At 38.9% G+C, this 17,278-nt stretch overlaps 1 long non-coding RNA gene across 1 annotated transcript in view; it reads left to right on the forward strand.

Moving 5' to 3' along the window:
• Nucleotides 1-17,278, forward strand: part of LOC148055641 (uncharacterized) — a 228,534-nt gene that overhangs the window by 52,676 nt on the left and 158,580 nt on the right. The gene's annotated exons all lie outside the window — the stretch shown is intronic.

Consider the following 17,278-nt stretch of genomic DNA (forward strand, 5'->3'; position numbering starts at 1 on the left):
ATGAGGTTTGACATGCTCTTCCTGTCTATTTAAATCTCTGCAAGCCTGATTCCCTCATCTACACTGAGCGGCAATTTCCTAGCCCCAGTACAACAAATCGCTGTAAATGGCCAGAGGGAAAAGATGACCTTTCCTTGTGTCAGAGGTGCCACCAACAGAAGGTGTGAAGATGGTCCTTCTTACAGAAAGACTTACTAGCCACTCTCTGTCTTTTAGTTAAGAAATATAAATATTCTGCACTTTTTTTCCCTGTTGGTCTAAAGTAGCCTACAAAGGAAGATTTTCCAGGCACAGTGTTTATAAAACCCTGGAGAAGATTGAGTGGCACTTAAATCTTTAGATGGTTCTTGAAAGCTGTTATCTCGCACAGTCAAGGTAAATTTGAATTACACTGTATGTGACTGTAGCTGAAACTCTATGCTATGTGTGCTAGGGGCAAAGATGTGATATAAGGCCTGTGTGTTCAGTCTGGGGAATTACAAATACTTTTCAGGGACATGTGATTCCTCTCCTGTCGTCTCCCCCCGTCCCCCCTTTTTTTTTAAATGGGTTGGACACATTGTGGAACTTCCTTCTCTTGTGTGATAGAATTGCAATATAGTGATGGATGTGGAAGAGGTCTTTCTCTGGGCAGTTTCTGTTGTATTGATAGCTGGGTATTAATGCAGGCTGTTCCCATGCATAGTGAAGCCTCTGTCAGTGAAAACATCTGTGATGTTAATACCAAATTATATATACAGGAGTGACATGGTAGGTTCTAAGCTCTCCATGATGGGTAAGTTGTAGTCTGGATTGTTTGGTGATTATCTCCAAAAGTTGTGCTTCATCTTATGAGAGAAAATCCTGTGCATTCTTATCTAATAAAAAAGGTACTTATTAGAGTTTGTCTTCCAGCCCAGATTTTGAAGATATGCCTGTGTGCAAGAAAATGGGGAGGGAAAGCAATCTTTTTTCTGAAGTGACAAGTGACAACACCTCTTTTTTTTCAGTCCAGTTTCCCAGGGATGTCTTGTCCAAGTGGCCTCACACTTTCCCAAAATAATTTCCTCTGGCTATAGACCAAACACGAGAACTTCAGGCAAAAAATGATTCTTTTAAAAAAAGACTGAAAGGGTATCTGTTGAGAGAGGGAAAAGATTTTCAGGCTTATCATGATAAAAATGAAATTATATATAATAATGTTTATTTAGCACTTAGGGCTAATAATTACATGTTAAAACCAAATTCTGATTTTTGTATGGCTGCTGTAGATTTTCCTCTGTCTAGTTGTCCATATACATACAGTACGTAGCGAACATCAGATAGAAAGACCTCAGTGATATGTCAGACTTCTTCCCAACCAAATTCTGGCAGTGCTCTGTCCCGTCACCATTCGCAGGGCTCCTTCCCAAGGTCTCTGGTGGAAGGAAGTGGCACTGTTCAGGGCTTGCTGGCCTCATTGCTGTTACTCCCATGGGAACAGCAGCTGGTCCAGTAAACAGCATAGGGTGGTGTAACCCTTTCATTCCAGTGGTTTGACCACTACTTTGGCTGTCTGTCAAAAACGTCATATTCAAAGCCCTCAGTGGGCATAGGTTACAGCAGTTGCTTATTCCAGAAGCTTCCACAATAGCTGCATCCTCAGAATGGACATTTGCCAGTAGCAAAGGTGAGGTCTGTTTTGGTTTTTTATTTTACAATAATGCTTAGATTCCTTAAGCTAGATCAAGTCCTCTTCATTCCTTGCCTTGTACAAAAAAATGTAATATGAAACAAGCCATCCCCTGGGAAGTTTAAAATCTTGGCAGATTTAGTAATCTAAATATCTAAGAGCACAGTGATTGCACTCTTCTCCTTTGGAGATTTGCTACAGAATGAAATAAAACACCCACCTCCCAGCCACTATTTTCTTGCAGTTGGGGAAGGGTGAGGGGAAGGATCTCGTCAGGCAGACAGATAAAGGAACTTATTGCTAGCTACCGACTGAAATAAGAAGAGAGCCAGCATTTAGAGATTGCTTGTAACAAAATACTGGATGGTGATGAAGTTCATGTCACTGGACTATGGGTAGTCCCTGCATATCAGCCATGTTAACCTTAAAAATAGGAACAAAACTATCCTTTGGGTCAGTTGCTGAATCTCCCGTGGAAGCTTTGTTTTTGAAAGATCCAAGGGCGAGCAGTGGACGCAAAGTTTCTTTGCTTGGATTTGCTTTGCCTTTTAGGGTTAGATTTCCTGTGACCTGTAGCTTTGCAGGAATGGCATCTGTAGCCCTTTCCCACTCGTGGAGGGAAAGATAAGACAAGCCCTGCTGTCTGTCAGAGCATGCTGTTTTGAGAAGCTGCGCAATAAATATTCAGCAGCAACATTTCAGTGTCAGGCTGTTGCACGTGTAAAGTGTAAAACATAAAAATAAGTAATGTGGCCCTCATACTTAATAGGTTTCTCACATATGTAAGCAATCAGTAGACTCAATTAGTTAAAATGATAGTGTGAATGGGGTAGAGAGGACATAAACCTGATTACTAAGGAGATTACATTTTCTAAGAAGGGGTGTACATACATTGTGGCTTAGAGTAATTTATTCCATGTTTAAATAAATGTTCTATTAAAATGTATAACATGTGTGTCTGAGCTCCTGCCAACAAAATTCATTACAAATCACCCATTTTCTGATAGACGCATGCTACTTTCCACTTAAATTTCCCAGAGATGTTATCTTTAGATTCAGCAATGTCCTAATTTGGGCATAACTGTCTTTTCCCTTTTTAACAAAGAAATTAAAATGTTAAACAAGCCAGAGGTGTGTTTTTTTTTTTTTGCTCTGCCTAGGCCAGCCATATGATGTTGGTAACTTGAAAGATGCATCAAAACCTCACAAAACATGGATGGCAAGTGGTGCTAGTGGGATTAATTTCTAAGTTTGTTTTGGTTTTTTTTTGTTTTTTGGTTTTTTTTTTTTAAGAGGTAATGAAGTGGATCAGGGCCTGTCACTTACCTGAAAACTGATGACAAACTGAAGCAGGCATGATGACACATTTCACAGAGCTGAGTATCTTCCCTGGGGACCTTTCAGCAGTTGCAAGGCATCACTATGGCATTATGCTACAGGAGAACCAGCCTCAGCTGAAAGCAGCAGTAGAGCACTGGGAGTTTTCTGCCAGCAAAGAGGCAGACACTGGAAGAAATGCTCTCCGTACACATTCCCCCAGTTGTGCAACAGCCTCTCCAGGAAGGGAAGATGTCTGCAGCTCGTGCAATCCCTGGCATCTAATCCCTGGTGGGCTAATTTTGGTGGGTGTTGTGGTACAGGCATTTGTTATCTCAGAACTGGAAGGAGACACATTTAAATGATATATTTTGAATGTGTTATTCAAGAACTTTCAAATAAATAACTAATTGTTCAGAATAGCTATTCCAAAAGTATCTTGCTTGCTTTAAAAATCTCCTGGGGCTTTTGTTCATCTGTTTGTTTTCTTGAATGCCGGCATTTCCCGCCGCCCCCCCCCCCCCCCCCCCAATTACTCTGTAGCATAGCAGAAAAATCATTCTAGGTGGAATTCCCCCAAAATGCCTTTTTGTCTAAATCCCAATGAAAGTCAAAGGGGTTTGTGCACCAAAACCATTTCATTTCTTTTAAAAATCCTACCTAATGAAAACAAATTATCGCCTCTGTTTTACTGGGTAACATTTACAGAGCCCGCACATAAATTGTCTCTTCAGTGCAGGGGGAGAACAAAATGTTTTTAGAGATCTAGCCTGAAGTAGGGGCCATGTCAGTTACAGCTAAAGTAATTGGTATTTTTCACTTCAGTGTCTGTTGAATGAATGAAGCCGAAGATAAAGCATTGGTGTGTATTCAGCTAAATGCCGGTAGCCATGGAGAGAAGCAGCAGCTAATTGAAACAAAAAAAGTAATACACATGGGTCTTTTTTGTTAGACAAAACAGTTTTGTCCAAGAAAGTAAAAGGCATGTGGTAACAATGAGTATAACTACGTTTCATTTTTGCTGTGAGATGGTTACAGTTACAAAATACCATTCAATTAACTGTTTAATCCCAGTATTAGAAATGCAGCGGGGCATGGTGTGAATGAAGTAGTTTCTTTAAAGGCATAAGTGACATATAGGAACATAATTCTTGCTATCTTTCAAAATTTCTCTTTCATTATATGCCACCACCATGTATGCTTTCTCTGGTAGCAGAGACTTTAAAATCTGCTAAAGGCATTTAACATCTCTGACAGCTTTCAACTTCTCAGTCTGGTGCTGCGGACCCAAAGTGCCTATTCAAACCCCAGGTGTGATGCAAGAGAGCAAATATTTGCCCCATTAAATAGAAGCTGGAAGAGGCAAGTGACTTGCCAAGTTATAGAGTGGAATACTTTCATCTCAGCACTCTTGAATGGTTTTTGGATCTAAATGTTGATGCTTTGATACTGTGTGTCTACAGAAAGGAGTAAGCAAAACTGAAACAGAACTGGACAAACATCTTGGTCAGAACTTTGCTCATAAAAACTGTGAAGGAAAACATTTCATAGATATATGCTAGTATAGGTAAAGTTTTCTGGTCGAAAGAAATCCCTAAGGAAAAGTGGCATAAAAATGACAGACTCTGACTACTGAAGTTTTGTAAATGAAACACTTTGAAACAAAGCATTTCGGATAGAAAAAAAGCAACTAAACATTTGGAAGTATGTTTTCAAAAGCATTGTCATTCAAAAAGCCCCTTTCATTAGACCAAAAGAAAAGTAAAATTAAATACCTCATCCCTTTTGATTTGCTAAAAACTGAAGACGTCCATTGTTTTAGATTGTCATGCTGTAACTTTTGCAATTGTCAGCAATTGCAAAAGGTATCTGTACAGCCTTGATCAGCAGTTCTTAGATCGGTGCAAGAGCTCACTGATACAATGACCTCTCTCTCAGGTTAATACCTCTATGATAGACTATGTTTTTATTACTGCGATTATGCTACCTACAGTTGCTGACTGTAGCGTGGCTGTTCATCTGTCTCTCTGAAGTTCAAGCTAATATAGTGGTTAGATTATAAATGGGAAAGGAAATAAAATGGGATTTTGATTTTTTCCCCCTGTTTTTTTAAATGAAGTAGACAGCTATTGAAAGATTCCCACAAACCCATGTACCCTTTGAATTTTACATAAGTCCTGTTTAAGAGCTTAAGTGGAATATGGGATTTGCTGGTTGTTTTGCATGGAAGTCAGCTTTACCCTACATTAATTATTCTGCTGCATGCAATACTCAGGTGTTTCTGATAACTGACATTAAAAAAATTATCCAACCAACAAACATTTTCATTTAAATATGAAAGGAAAGAGAAAGCCTGGCTTTCTCATGTTGAAACATAGTTTCTTCCTTTTCTTCTCATGACAGTTTGATTGCATCCTTCATTATTTCTGACAGTATTTAATTTCCTTTTTGCTTTACCCTGTGCCTACAAAAATGAAAGGAGCAAAGTGACTTTAAAATAAACAGGCAAGACAACTGATTAAAAAAAAAAAAAAAAAAAAAAGACGGGGGTGCCAAACCAAAACTCTGAATTCAAATGCCCCCACACAGTGAGTTTTAAGAGAGTTGAGAACCAGACCTTGAATTTTATGGCTCTGGTTATGCTCCAGTTTGTCCATAACCGAACATCAAATATCTGGGCTCCCAATTACATGTGATGTTTTAATAGGGTAGATGGATTGATTGAAAATACTTTGTGAAGAGGTTATGAGAAAAGACTTATCTAGTAAGTGCGGCCAAGATTTAAGCCATTATTTCAGATGTGAAGCATTTGGCAACAAGAGATCATTTTCATCAAAAAGGAAGTTCTAGTTCATTGTTTTTGGACTGAGAATAATTTGGTTCTTTGTTTAATGCTACTCAGTCTACCAGTGAACAAAAGTTATACAAACAGAATGAAAATTATTTTTTTCTTTAATCAAATAACATAGCACCCTAAAGGGAAGAAATTAATAACATTATTTTACAACCATATGAAGTGTGAGATACAACCTGTTAGTATGCAAATTTCAGGTACCACCACCCCCCCACCCCCCCACCCAGCAAAATTGACCTATTTATTTCTGAGTAGGAACTGGGACAGTTGGCCCAAGTGACTATAAAGCTAAGTGGCTTTGTTTGTTTATTATTGCAGCGCAGCATAGTTTCCACTGGATAGCTATGCTAAACTGATGCTACTTTAATGCAGAGATGTATATACAAATGGATAGACCCACTCAGAGACTTAATTTGACTGTACATCCAAGGTTTTTAATCAGAGCTTATTCACTTACCTGAGCATCGAGCCCTCCCTTTTCCCTAGTGCATACCTCTAATCATCCTGTCATGCTAGGAAGTAGCTTGTTCCTCTTTCCCTCTTTCCTCTCTTCCTTCCCATAGTACAATTACTACAGACTCTTGATTCTTCTCACATGTTGTGGTACTTGGGTCTCCCTTCCTTGGCCAGTTCTTTTTGGAAGAGAATTGTTTCTTTCCTGGGTTCTGGTGCTTGCTTCAAGGTACCATGGAAATTCAGGAATATTCTTTGGCTTCCCAGAAATTCGATTCTGTTCTACTGGATTTGGAGGATTTGATTACAGTAGGAACCATGCCTGAGGAAAAGCAAGCAGACCTCAGAGGACATTTTTAAAAGCAGGAGCACCTTTGGAACAGTAACATAAGCTCTGATAAGGTTGGACATAGAAGAGGAGAAAAGAAGGGAATCAAAGAGACCCATGATGACTGCAGCAGTAGTCCACACAGATCTGAATCTTAGGACAGATTTCAACTATGCCATGCACTGGCTTAACTCTGATCCCACTGAAATCAGACTTTAAGGAGGGGGAGAAGGCTTTGGCTACTACTGATTGCTTTTATATCATCCTGCCTTTCAGTCCAGTTCTGATCAAGTGCTGGAGTGTATTCAATGTACCCACAAATTACATTTAGGGGTATCTTGCTGCTACTGCTGACGATAAATTTGTGAAATAACATACACTTCCTGTGCCTTGTGTGTGCCAAGTTTGTATATGTCTGCATTCAAATACAGATGAAAAATCAAATTTGTTTGGCTTGAACAGTTTTCACTGACAGCATAACTCATTCCTCTTGAGTTCTTGGATAAGCTGTAGCTGAAACTGTTTGTTCTGCTTTTACTGCCCAGTGCCTGAAGCTGGGGTTAGAGCTGGTTTGCTTTAAATCAAAGCTGTGCTGAGACACACCGACAGCCAGGACAAAGGCAGTAGGCTGCCTCTTTCCCAGTCCTCCCAGTTCAGCCACACTTCAGAGAAAGTCTTTAGAGAAGGAATAGACTTAGCTGCAGATGCTTTTGGGATTTCTGTATGACCTTCAGTAGTGACATTAAAATGGGTTTCTTTGTATTATTTTTTTAATTGTCTGATATTTGACAATAGTAAAAAAAAATAGTCATATGTCATAGTCATATGTCTACATATCCTTCCTTTTTTATGTTGGAAAACAAAATAGAAAATTGATGTCTTACAATATTGGTAATTGCAGTGAAAGCATATTATAAGATCAGAAACTGTTAACCCCTCTTTGTTGAAAGCATGTCTATTTTATCTTGACAGCTAATTTACCTCAGCACTTTTCCAGGATTAAGAGAGCGTCACTCCAGTTAAACAGAGACTCCCCCCAGCTGACAGAAACGTTAAGTAGCATTGGCAGTTGCACCAATACCAAATACCACCTTGACTTTAGAAGAAACTGTGAAGATTTTAATCCTGCCTATTGATTAGATAGGGTGAAATGTGGGGAGAGAAGGAAATGTGAGGAGACTTCCGGCTTAAGAATCTGTCTTTAAAAAGTGTTCAAAGCTTTCTGCAAGCATATCTAGTAAATACAGGACCAGTAGTGATTTACAGTATGATTAGTGGCATTACTCTGGAAGTATGAATTGCCCATAAAAATGTTCCAAGTCAATTAAGTCCATGTTCCAACCTTGTAGGTTGCTGCTGGTTAAAAAAGAAAAATTCTCATAAATGAGAATTCATTGTTACCAACATTCTGTAGCTGGATTATTCTTTCATTGTTCTTGCCTGGGAAGTTATGTTTGATTAACATATGAAGGTATTTGCTTCTATATGAAGGTATTAAGCATGCTTACCAGCTTTTTCAGGTGTTATTAATGCTTTGAGATGCCTCAGTTTAGGACATACTCCAAAGAGCATAGGTTTCAGAAGAATCAGAAAGGTACTGTATCACTTTGGGGTGTATCAAGTTGGTACAAAGTGTCAGCTGTCACTTTGAAAGAGTGGGCAGTGTAGCAGATGGAGGCACAATTTTTAAATTCCAGAATTTGTATTACGAGTGTACTAAAACAGATTCTTTGCAGCCTCAAATCCTACATCTTCTATGCTTATTTATTCCTACAGAAAATACCTTTTTATGACTTGCTGCTTCCAGTGTACTTGAATACAAACTTCTTCTTTGATATTGCAAGTTTTCCAAAATACCAAACTGATGTGAGAGAAACATCATCTGTATGTTTTGCCAAACAGATTGGCTTTGGCTACCCACATGAATTTTCTAGGTCTTTTGATCAAATCCTCCACCCTGTTGCAAATTTGGAACTCATGCCAAATATAGCATCCAGCAGTGAGATAAATCTGAATTCTTTCATGTAAGCTACAGTGGGGTTTTTTATTCTTATTTGTGATAAATCTTCTGTATATATTGTTATCAAAGCTGGTCAAATAATTTATTCCTCAAATAATTTGAAAACACTGTTGTTGCTTTTTAATTCAACCAGTTTAACATGCATTCTCAGAAAACTCTTTTACCAATACTAGTTATGAGTACTACTGCTTTTCATTTCATAATTATTTGCAAATACATATTGCTAGCTTTTGTTGTTATCCAGATTTTTAATAGTTGGGAAAATGGTGTTTTTACTGGAAAATGACATCTGGATATTGGAAAACGGAAAGCAGACAGGGCTCGCCCACTGAAGTCAGTGGGACTCTCTCTGAAATTTCCATTTAGTGTGTCTGACAGAAATGGGCTTAAATGCATCATGCTGCTTCAGTCAAGATATTTCCAAAAACGTTGTTGGGGAAATATTGGTGCTGATGGTTTTCATCAGGAATACTGGGTACAGCCAAATTACCTGTTACTTAAGAAAGCTTAATTCAAAAGGAAACAGGTGTAAAAAAAGTGCTCAGATTGTCCAGGGTTGGAAGGATCCTCTAAGGGAGAATAAGAAAGCTTAGCCAGCATGGTCAGGCAAAACAAAAAGAGGGATATGATTGTAGTCTATAAATATATTAGAAAAAGAAGTGCTATTTAAGCTAAGGGAAATGCTGACACAAGAACAGATGGGTATAATCTAACTGTGTACAGTTATTCCGGATTTTAGAACGTTTCTAATTCTAAAAGAAATGAGAATCTATGACACCTTTCCACTAAGAGTACCAGGAACAACACCAAAAAACCCAACCCCCAAACCAAAAAACTCTAATTGATTATAAGCAGAGCCTGAGCGGCATATGAAAAAGATTATATGGCATGGTTGCCTGCAAAAACAAGGGACTGAACTCAGTGACCCAAGAGTCCCTTCCAATCTGCTGTTCTTAATTAGATGTATGAGTATCATGGGAGCTCTTCTAGCCTCCAGCCTGTTCCTGCAAGAGGATCCTTTTATTTATGTAACTTCCCACTGAAATCCCTGCAAATCTGCAGATCCCCACTGACGTGTAGGTGATATAGATTCTTGGATCAAATTCCAGGGAGGGTTCATGATCCCAGAAGAAAATTCTATATCTAGCTTCTGTTTTCCTTCTTGGTTTTGCATGCAGCTTCTGTTTCAATTCCCGAAACTCCGTTCTCTTCATTGATTCATTTTCCTTGTGAAGATAACTTTTGTTCTTGAAGAATGATTTAAATGCTAATAAATCATACATTTATAATTAAAATCCATATGGCTGGAAATACTTTTACATGCAGAATACCTGTTGCCAAGGCCTGAGTGCCCTTGTCACTGAAATCAGTGCAAGTGGAGCATTCAGTGCTTTTCCTGTCCCTTGAACCAGCATTATACCTTTCATCACCACAGGTCAGGTCATGTGCCGTGAAACTTTAAACACATATTTCTCATAGGATCAGTGGGTAAATGTTAAGGTAGCCTAAGCTTCCAATACCTGTGGAGAAAAAAAATTGTAGTGGGACCCTCTGAAAACAAAGTTCTTCATCTGGTAGCATCATAGACAGTCACACAGATTTTTTCATGCCCTTTATGGTGCTCCATAATGCAGTCATTTTTGAGACTGGATCCTTATCTTACCACTTGTGATCAATTCGAAATACTTGCTAAACTCTTTCCTTTACACAGGACAATATGGCCATTTCTGCCTCTGTTGCTTCACCTATAAATTAGTGCAGCGTGCTGAGGACTGAACAGGTCTGCAAGGGATGTCTGGAGCCTCTGATAGAAAGTCCTACTTGTAAATTATTATGATAAAGATCTTTCCTAGAAATTAAAGATTGTGTTGGAAGGTCTTACTTGCTATGATGACAGATGGGGATGGAATGATTCCCACTAATTTGGGATGGCTGGTAACAAAGCCTGACAACTTGAGTTACTGCTTTCTGTTGTTCAGTGATTGTCTAATGTGCTGTTTTCCCAGGGAAGTTCACCAATGACAACAACCTCAGCAGTTCTTACTGTTTACTGGCTTGCTTTATGAAAGCCATGACCTCCAAAACTTCTGAAGCAATCCCAAGACAATTTGCTTCTACCAGCAGCCATACCAGGTTGACTGCTAGGCACCTGCTGCCAAGAGAGAAGTACAGTATCAGGGCCTGAAAGGAATACAAACCAGCATCAAATGCTGAATAAAGATGACTGAAATTTTCTTCTCTCTCCATCCTGAGAGGAAAGGATTGGGTTCTGGCATTTTCTGGCAGCAGTGTGTTTTATCTTTGACTTTGTACTGAAAATAGTGTATTTCTTCATGTTCTGGACACTGTAATCAATAATCTTAGAATTTTATTACATTTTAAAAAATACATTATTGAAGCAAACCTCTGCCTTTCACATGGTTTGTGCCATTGTTAAAAGATTGTTAAATTAAATCCTGATTATTAAACCAAAAAAATCCATACCACCACTATTCCACTCTGTGCTGCAGAAGGTCGCTGGGTATCTTGTCTCTGGGGGTCTAAGGCACAACCACTGATCTGTGACAAGCACAGAACAAGAACAAGCTTGCAAGAAAAAAGCTGCAGCTCTCATCAAGCACAGGCCAAGAGGTTTCTTTGGCCACAGGTTTGCAAACTTCTGCAAATGCCTCTCCACTCAGAACCTTGTAGCCTGTGAATGGAAAAGAAAGTGAGAAATTTTATCCAAAGTGAGTCAGCCTGGAATTCCTGCTGCCTTTTAGCTGTAAAGTGGAAGCTGAAGTGTCTTTTATTATCATGTGGCATCTGACGTGCTGCTCTTCTACTTGACCTTTTTCTCAATATTGTTTGTACAGGTGACAACCTACAATTTCTCAGTACATTACAAGCAGCAGCAATTGCAAGTGACTTACATTTAGGCGGTTAAATGTTTTAGAAATGCAAACCGTCTTCATTTTCTAGTAAGTGGAAGAACTGAACTCATAAATATAAGATCATCTTTGTTTAGGCAGAGAACATGGGCAAAGGCAAGACTGTCTCTACCCATGAGAGGTGTCAGGACAGCCTCCCTGCTTTACGTTGTTCATGCTCTTATTTGCCATTTAAAAATGCTCTATAATCTGTTCTGCTGTTTCTTTATCTTCACAGGACTGTCAGGAGATTTAAGTAGTTAATCTTTTTTAACAGCATAGGGAAATGGAAAATACAGTATACGCATTAAATACTGTCCTTCGGTCCAGAGGATATTTCAGTGGACACTTTGGGCAATTTGATTTGCTTTTATATTTTTTTATAGATATATACTAGCTCTGCCTTGGTCCCTTTGCCAGTGCAAGTCATTTTGAATTTCACTGAACAATTTTCTGCTTTGTTTCTTCACATTTAAGGTAGCAAGTGTTTTGTGTCTGTGTGAGTCTTAGATTTCAAAATTTGCTGGCTTTTTTTCTCTTCCGTTTGACTTGCAGGATGTATTCATTGAAATGAAGTTTTGGAGGAATTCAAATCTGCCCCTATAAGGAAATGCATGCAAAGCCATAATGGAAACGTATAAAGTGTAACCATTTGTCAAAGAAATCAAATCACTTGTCTTGGAAGGCACTTTGAGTTTACTTCTTTTGGCCTTAGAGTTTACTTCTCACAGAGGTCACAAAGCTTTATTATTTGATGGAATTGGGTGATTCTGAGATATTTTGATTTGGATTTGGACAATCTGAAATGAGCAGTTAAAATCAGTAGCTGCACTTTCATCTCTTAGGTTGCCGCCCTAAGCAGTCTTAGGTTGACATCCCTAAGGGATGAAATTGCTACTCTGCTCCTTTTGCTTTCTCTATGTCATCTGGATTTTCATTGCATTGCTTGTAGGGTGTTCAACCTATTTAAAACACTTTGAGGAGATTAGTAACTTTGATTACAAAGTCCTCGGTGAGCAAGAAGTCAACCTCACCTCAGCATCCTTACATTCTTACACAGGAGCTCAACATTATAGAGGTTAAAAGAGTCTGAATATCCACGTAGAACCATCTTGAGTCTCAAGTTGAAGGTAAAGGGAGACAATCAGGGGTGTTGTCTGTCTGTATTATTTCCTTTTTGGGAAAAAGCCTACTCATTTAATCTGTGAGATATTAAGCACATTGCAAACATATTAATAGTTTCTCTTGAGCTGAGGCCGAATTTATTTGCCAATTAACATAAAATTTGATTTTATGAACCACCTTATGAACAGTACAAAATAAAGGGCAGGAGATTTAAAATTATTTCCTATGATTTGTACAGGTAGCATAATCTTCCGAGAATGTCACAAAATGTTAATTCCAGTTTAAGCTGGTAAACTCATTAGGTAAAGGTTGTTACCCCTCTTTAACTGGTATGGAGAACCACACCAGAGAGACTGTACCACTACCTGTTCAATCTGTTCAATTCCAAACTTTTCAGTCTGATATTCAGAAGCACTAAAGAGTAATATCTCCAGTTAAAGTTAGTATTAATGATGATGGACACCTTATTCTTATCAGTCCCCAAATTTCGGAATTATTTACATTCTGGCTATCCCTGTGTTTGGGTCTCAAAGCAAGCCATTTTATGTTTCCTTGTAATCCAAAGGGCTGAGTACCTGCCCTTTGAGGATCCATGCTCCTTCTCTTGGTGGTACTGAACACAGTGACTAAGGTATCTCAAAGTGGGACCCCCAAAATGAATGAACACATTTTGGGAAAAGGAAAGATATTCAATAACTTACATCAGGGTTCACTGTAATTATGGTTAGAATTAAGATAGCAAATCAGGAAATTGTCACTCTTTATATTGTGATTGGCGTAATTCTTTTCCCCACATGAAGCCAAATAGAATCTCTGTTGGCAAGGGCTTTTGTAGGTACATATTTTGTATCTGAGGCTGATAGCATGTGTTTAAAGCATGTCAGAAATGTGTCATCTGATCTGCTTTCTCTGTATGATCCAAAACATGCTGGCGATAGTCTTCAGGTTAGATATGTCAAAACAAATAACAATACTGACCAAAACCAGAATTCTGTACTCAGAGTCAAATAAAAAGAAGCCAAAGATCCCACATAAGAATAGACTTTCAGCTGTTAGTCTATTTTACTTTGCAGCCATTATGCCAACCCTACTAGGAGACGAGGTAGGAAATGGTCTATCAAATAGTAGTACCAGAAAAAATCAGAGAGCTGCAGAGGTTTACAAGAATTACTGATAAAATGTTGCCTTACGTAGTATTTCTGTGGATGCATTCATAAGCAAGAAACATGGGTTCGGGGTGATAGGCTTCTGTAGGAAATGATAGGAGAAAGAATACTCTTTTTTTTAGATTACTTGCTTTATACTGTTCTGTATTTTTTTTGAGAGGCAACCCCCCCCCCCCCCCCAAATTATGGTAGACACAGCACAATTTTTGAAGGGTGTATGGATTTCAGACTGGGACTGGCTTCTGTCCAGCCTGTTCACAGCACAAGCAGAATGACATTGGGTCACTCTGCACCCACTGGGGTAGACATGTTTGCGTGGTGTTTTTAAGTGCGTATATGTTTGCGTTATGTAAGGATGAAAGTCTTGGCAAATATTCTTGTATGCATCTTCTACTGCATAAATAATTTTGACAGCTTTGTTGAATAAATCAGGATTGACTTCATATATACAATCCTTGAACACTTTTCAAATGTTTTCATATAAATCTCTTCGATTTCACAACGTGTTTATGATGATCTCTTATGAAGCCATTTGGCTCTAGTGAAAGCTTCACTCAGTGTCTGTAGACGTAATGTATCTCTTCAGTATTAGAGAACAGCTGTAAGTCTGACCAGCAGCATTACTGCAGCTTCTGCAAATGAAGTATCCTTTATACCATTGCACTGCTACTAAGGATAAGGGTGCATCTTTTCTTCAAACAGAGAAAAACTGCAGGAATTTGATTAAATGGATCTGTACAAAGGAAATCTGCATATGATATATGACTACATCAGGTGTTTTACTGTATGTGATTTTAAACTGAATGCCGTTTTCCTGCATGTGTGAGTTTGTTGCAGCTGTCATTTAAAATTCCTTTACTGCAGGAAAACTGCAGACAGCTGTACGTACCTTTGCTAAAACATCTCTGCTGTAGTGTCATCTCATAGGGCCTCAGATTTTCCCAAACTTCTGCTGTTTGTGGCTAGGTGGAGACAGAAAACTTTTTCTCTTCTCTGCTTAGCTATGAATCCATTTGATAAGGTTCAGCCTAAGTAACCAAATCACTTTTGAGAATGAAAGAAAATAAATTTTCCATTATTAAAGAAAAAGGTTGCAGTCTTTTTGAACAGCTGTACTGCTGAGGTGGGTGTGGGTAGAATGTTGAAGTCTGGTGAGAAAGTTGCCAGAAAGGGCTTTGTGCATTTGCATGTGCTTAGAAAAAACTAGCTCTGAATTATTTCATTTTTTTGGGAGGTGGGGTAGTAGCTAAAGAATAATATTCTGAATAGGTTATTTTCCTCATAAGCTAAATGCTGTCACTTTGGCATGATTCAGGTCTGTGAACAGTGCAAAGCTAACCTGCCTTTGAGGGAAAAACAGAGGCTGTTCCCTTTCTGGACTCGTGATGCCTTTAGGATGAGCCTAACACATGAAGAGAGCTCCACAGAAACTCTCCTTCACCCCGTTGTTGCACATGGGACTTGCACCCGGTCCAAGAGCCTGCTCTCTGCCCCTTTTTATGGTAGGGCAAGCTTCCATGAAAAGAATTGGGAAACTGCTGTTTTAGTCTCCTGAGTTTGGTGAGAAAAATGTTTTTTATCCTTTGGCTGAGCCTTAGGAGAGGTGGTTCTTCTTACTTCCTCCCCATCCTCATCCTACAGAATGAGTAGGAATACAGAAACAAGGATTAATACTTCCTTCTGAGATTCTTCTTAGGATCTTACGACAATTGTGAATGACTACAACATGTTATGGCATTATTTTTACCTCTGCACCTCTGTAGTACACCGTACCAGCTATTGAACCTTTAATACATCTTTATGTAGCATTTACCTATCCTATGTTGGTCCTGTCACCCCTCGAGAGTGACTTTAAACTTTCCAGAGGAACATCTATGGTGATGCTCCTCTGAGCTTTCCAGTAACTTGGGATAGCAAAGACACTCCAAGGTGGGGGGTGGGTGGCTGCTTAATACCAGAGTTATTTCTATTACATTTCACGCAACTTAGAATTTGAGTTGTGATGCATAAACCAATAATGTGTTTCTGGGTCCTTCTAGGGTCAGTTTTTTGAAGTCATACACTTATGTTTGGAAGATTGATTCTCTTGGACTCCAGAACTTTAATATCAAGAGACATCTGTATTAAAGTAATTTAATATCAGTCAAAAGGCTTGTTTACATGGGGAAATGACCAGCTTTGACACAGCAGAATAGCTTTACTTCAGTGTAACTCCCCCATGTGGACATTGTGCTGTGGAATAAAACTGACTTCATTGTCAAATAATTACTCTTACTAATTGTTCCAGAATATAGTGTCCACAGGAGGGAGTTATGCAGAAATAGCTATAACTGAAGAGTTACAGCTCAGCTGATTAAATTCACTGGGTAGGAATGCCTTGTGCAAGGGTAGCACAAGATTTACAAGGGTAAAAATGCGGTAGTTACGGTCATCTCTGCTCTTGTCAACAAACTGGGGTTGCTAGTGTTAGCTGTTTCTCCTATACAAAGATTTGTAGCTTCCACAGTGCTCTCGGAAACTGCAGCAATTTTGCTTTGATAGTGTTCTCCAAATAACTCAATAAATTTAATATAAAATACAGCTTTGTCTCCTCCCTCCCCTTCCCTCCCCCCCCATCTCTTTTCACTTTCTAGATTGAATTTACTTTTGAACATATAATTCTTGGGTGAAAAATAAGCTTTTTATTTTTTCTTACTCTGTTCCCTGACCTGCTGGTATTTGTCAGTTCACTGAGTCTTCATGCCTCTCATTACCTCTGAGTTAAAGAATACCTTCTTGAAAGATCCGTTCACCCTGGTCACCATATGGTCAGCCTTTACCACTAAAAGAGCAGGAGGTTGTCTGTTTCTTTGGTCGTTTTTTCCCTCTGTAAGGGCAAAGAGCTGTTTGCTGATACTACATTCTGTCTATGTTCTAAAATACATTTCAGACATTGATGATAGCTGCCTGAATTTCAAATGGCTGGAAAAAAGCCCCAGGGATGCTAAATAAAAGTAAAATTGAAACCTCTCCCATAAAACCTGCAGTTACAAAGAATGTTTTGTGACTCTTCAGAAGTCTTAAGGAACTGAGGTTTTGTGCAAGCTGTTCTGTCAAGGTGAGAGTTGTGTGTTTTAGTCCTTGTACTGCTAAAGAATCAGTATGTGGCCTTAATGAAATCTCTTATGTGTCACCATTTGCTCTCTCTATGCACATAGACATGCTATAGACATGCTCTAAGGCATGTCTTACAGTTGAAACTGTCGGGTAACAGGTGCTGTGCCACTGCAAGTGCTAAACATTACTGTTTATTGCTAAACTTGCAAGTTCTTAAAGCAGTCCTTCAGGGAAGCGGCTTAAGAACGGGAGCAAAGGTGCTGAAACTCTGATAACCTCCCTGTGATATGTTGTGAGCCGTAATGAGCTTACTCTTCCAGTTCTTCAAGCCAGTTCAAAGTTAGGTGGTTGCATTGCCA

This window comes from Nipponia nippon, unplaced genomic scaffold (genome assembly GCF_047370975.1).
Source record: "Nipponia nippon isolate SJK-2023a ecotype South Korea unplaced genomic scaffold, ASM4737097v1 scaffold_2, whole genome shotgun sequence".
Classification (NCBI taxonomy): domain Eukaryota; kingdom Metazoa; phylum Chordata; class Aves; order Pelecaniformes; family Threskiornithidae; genus Nipponia; species Nipponia nippon.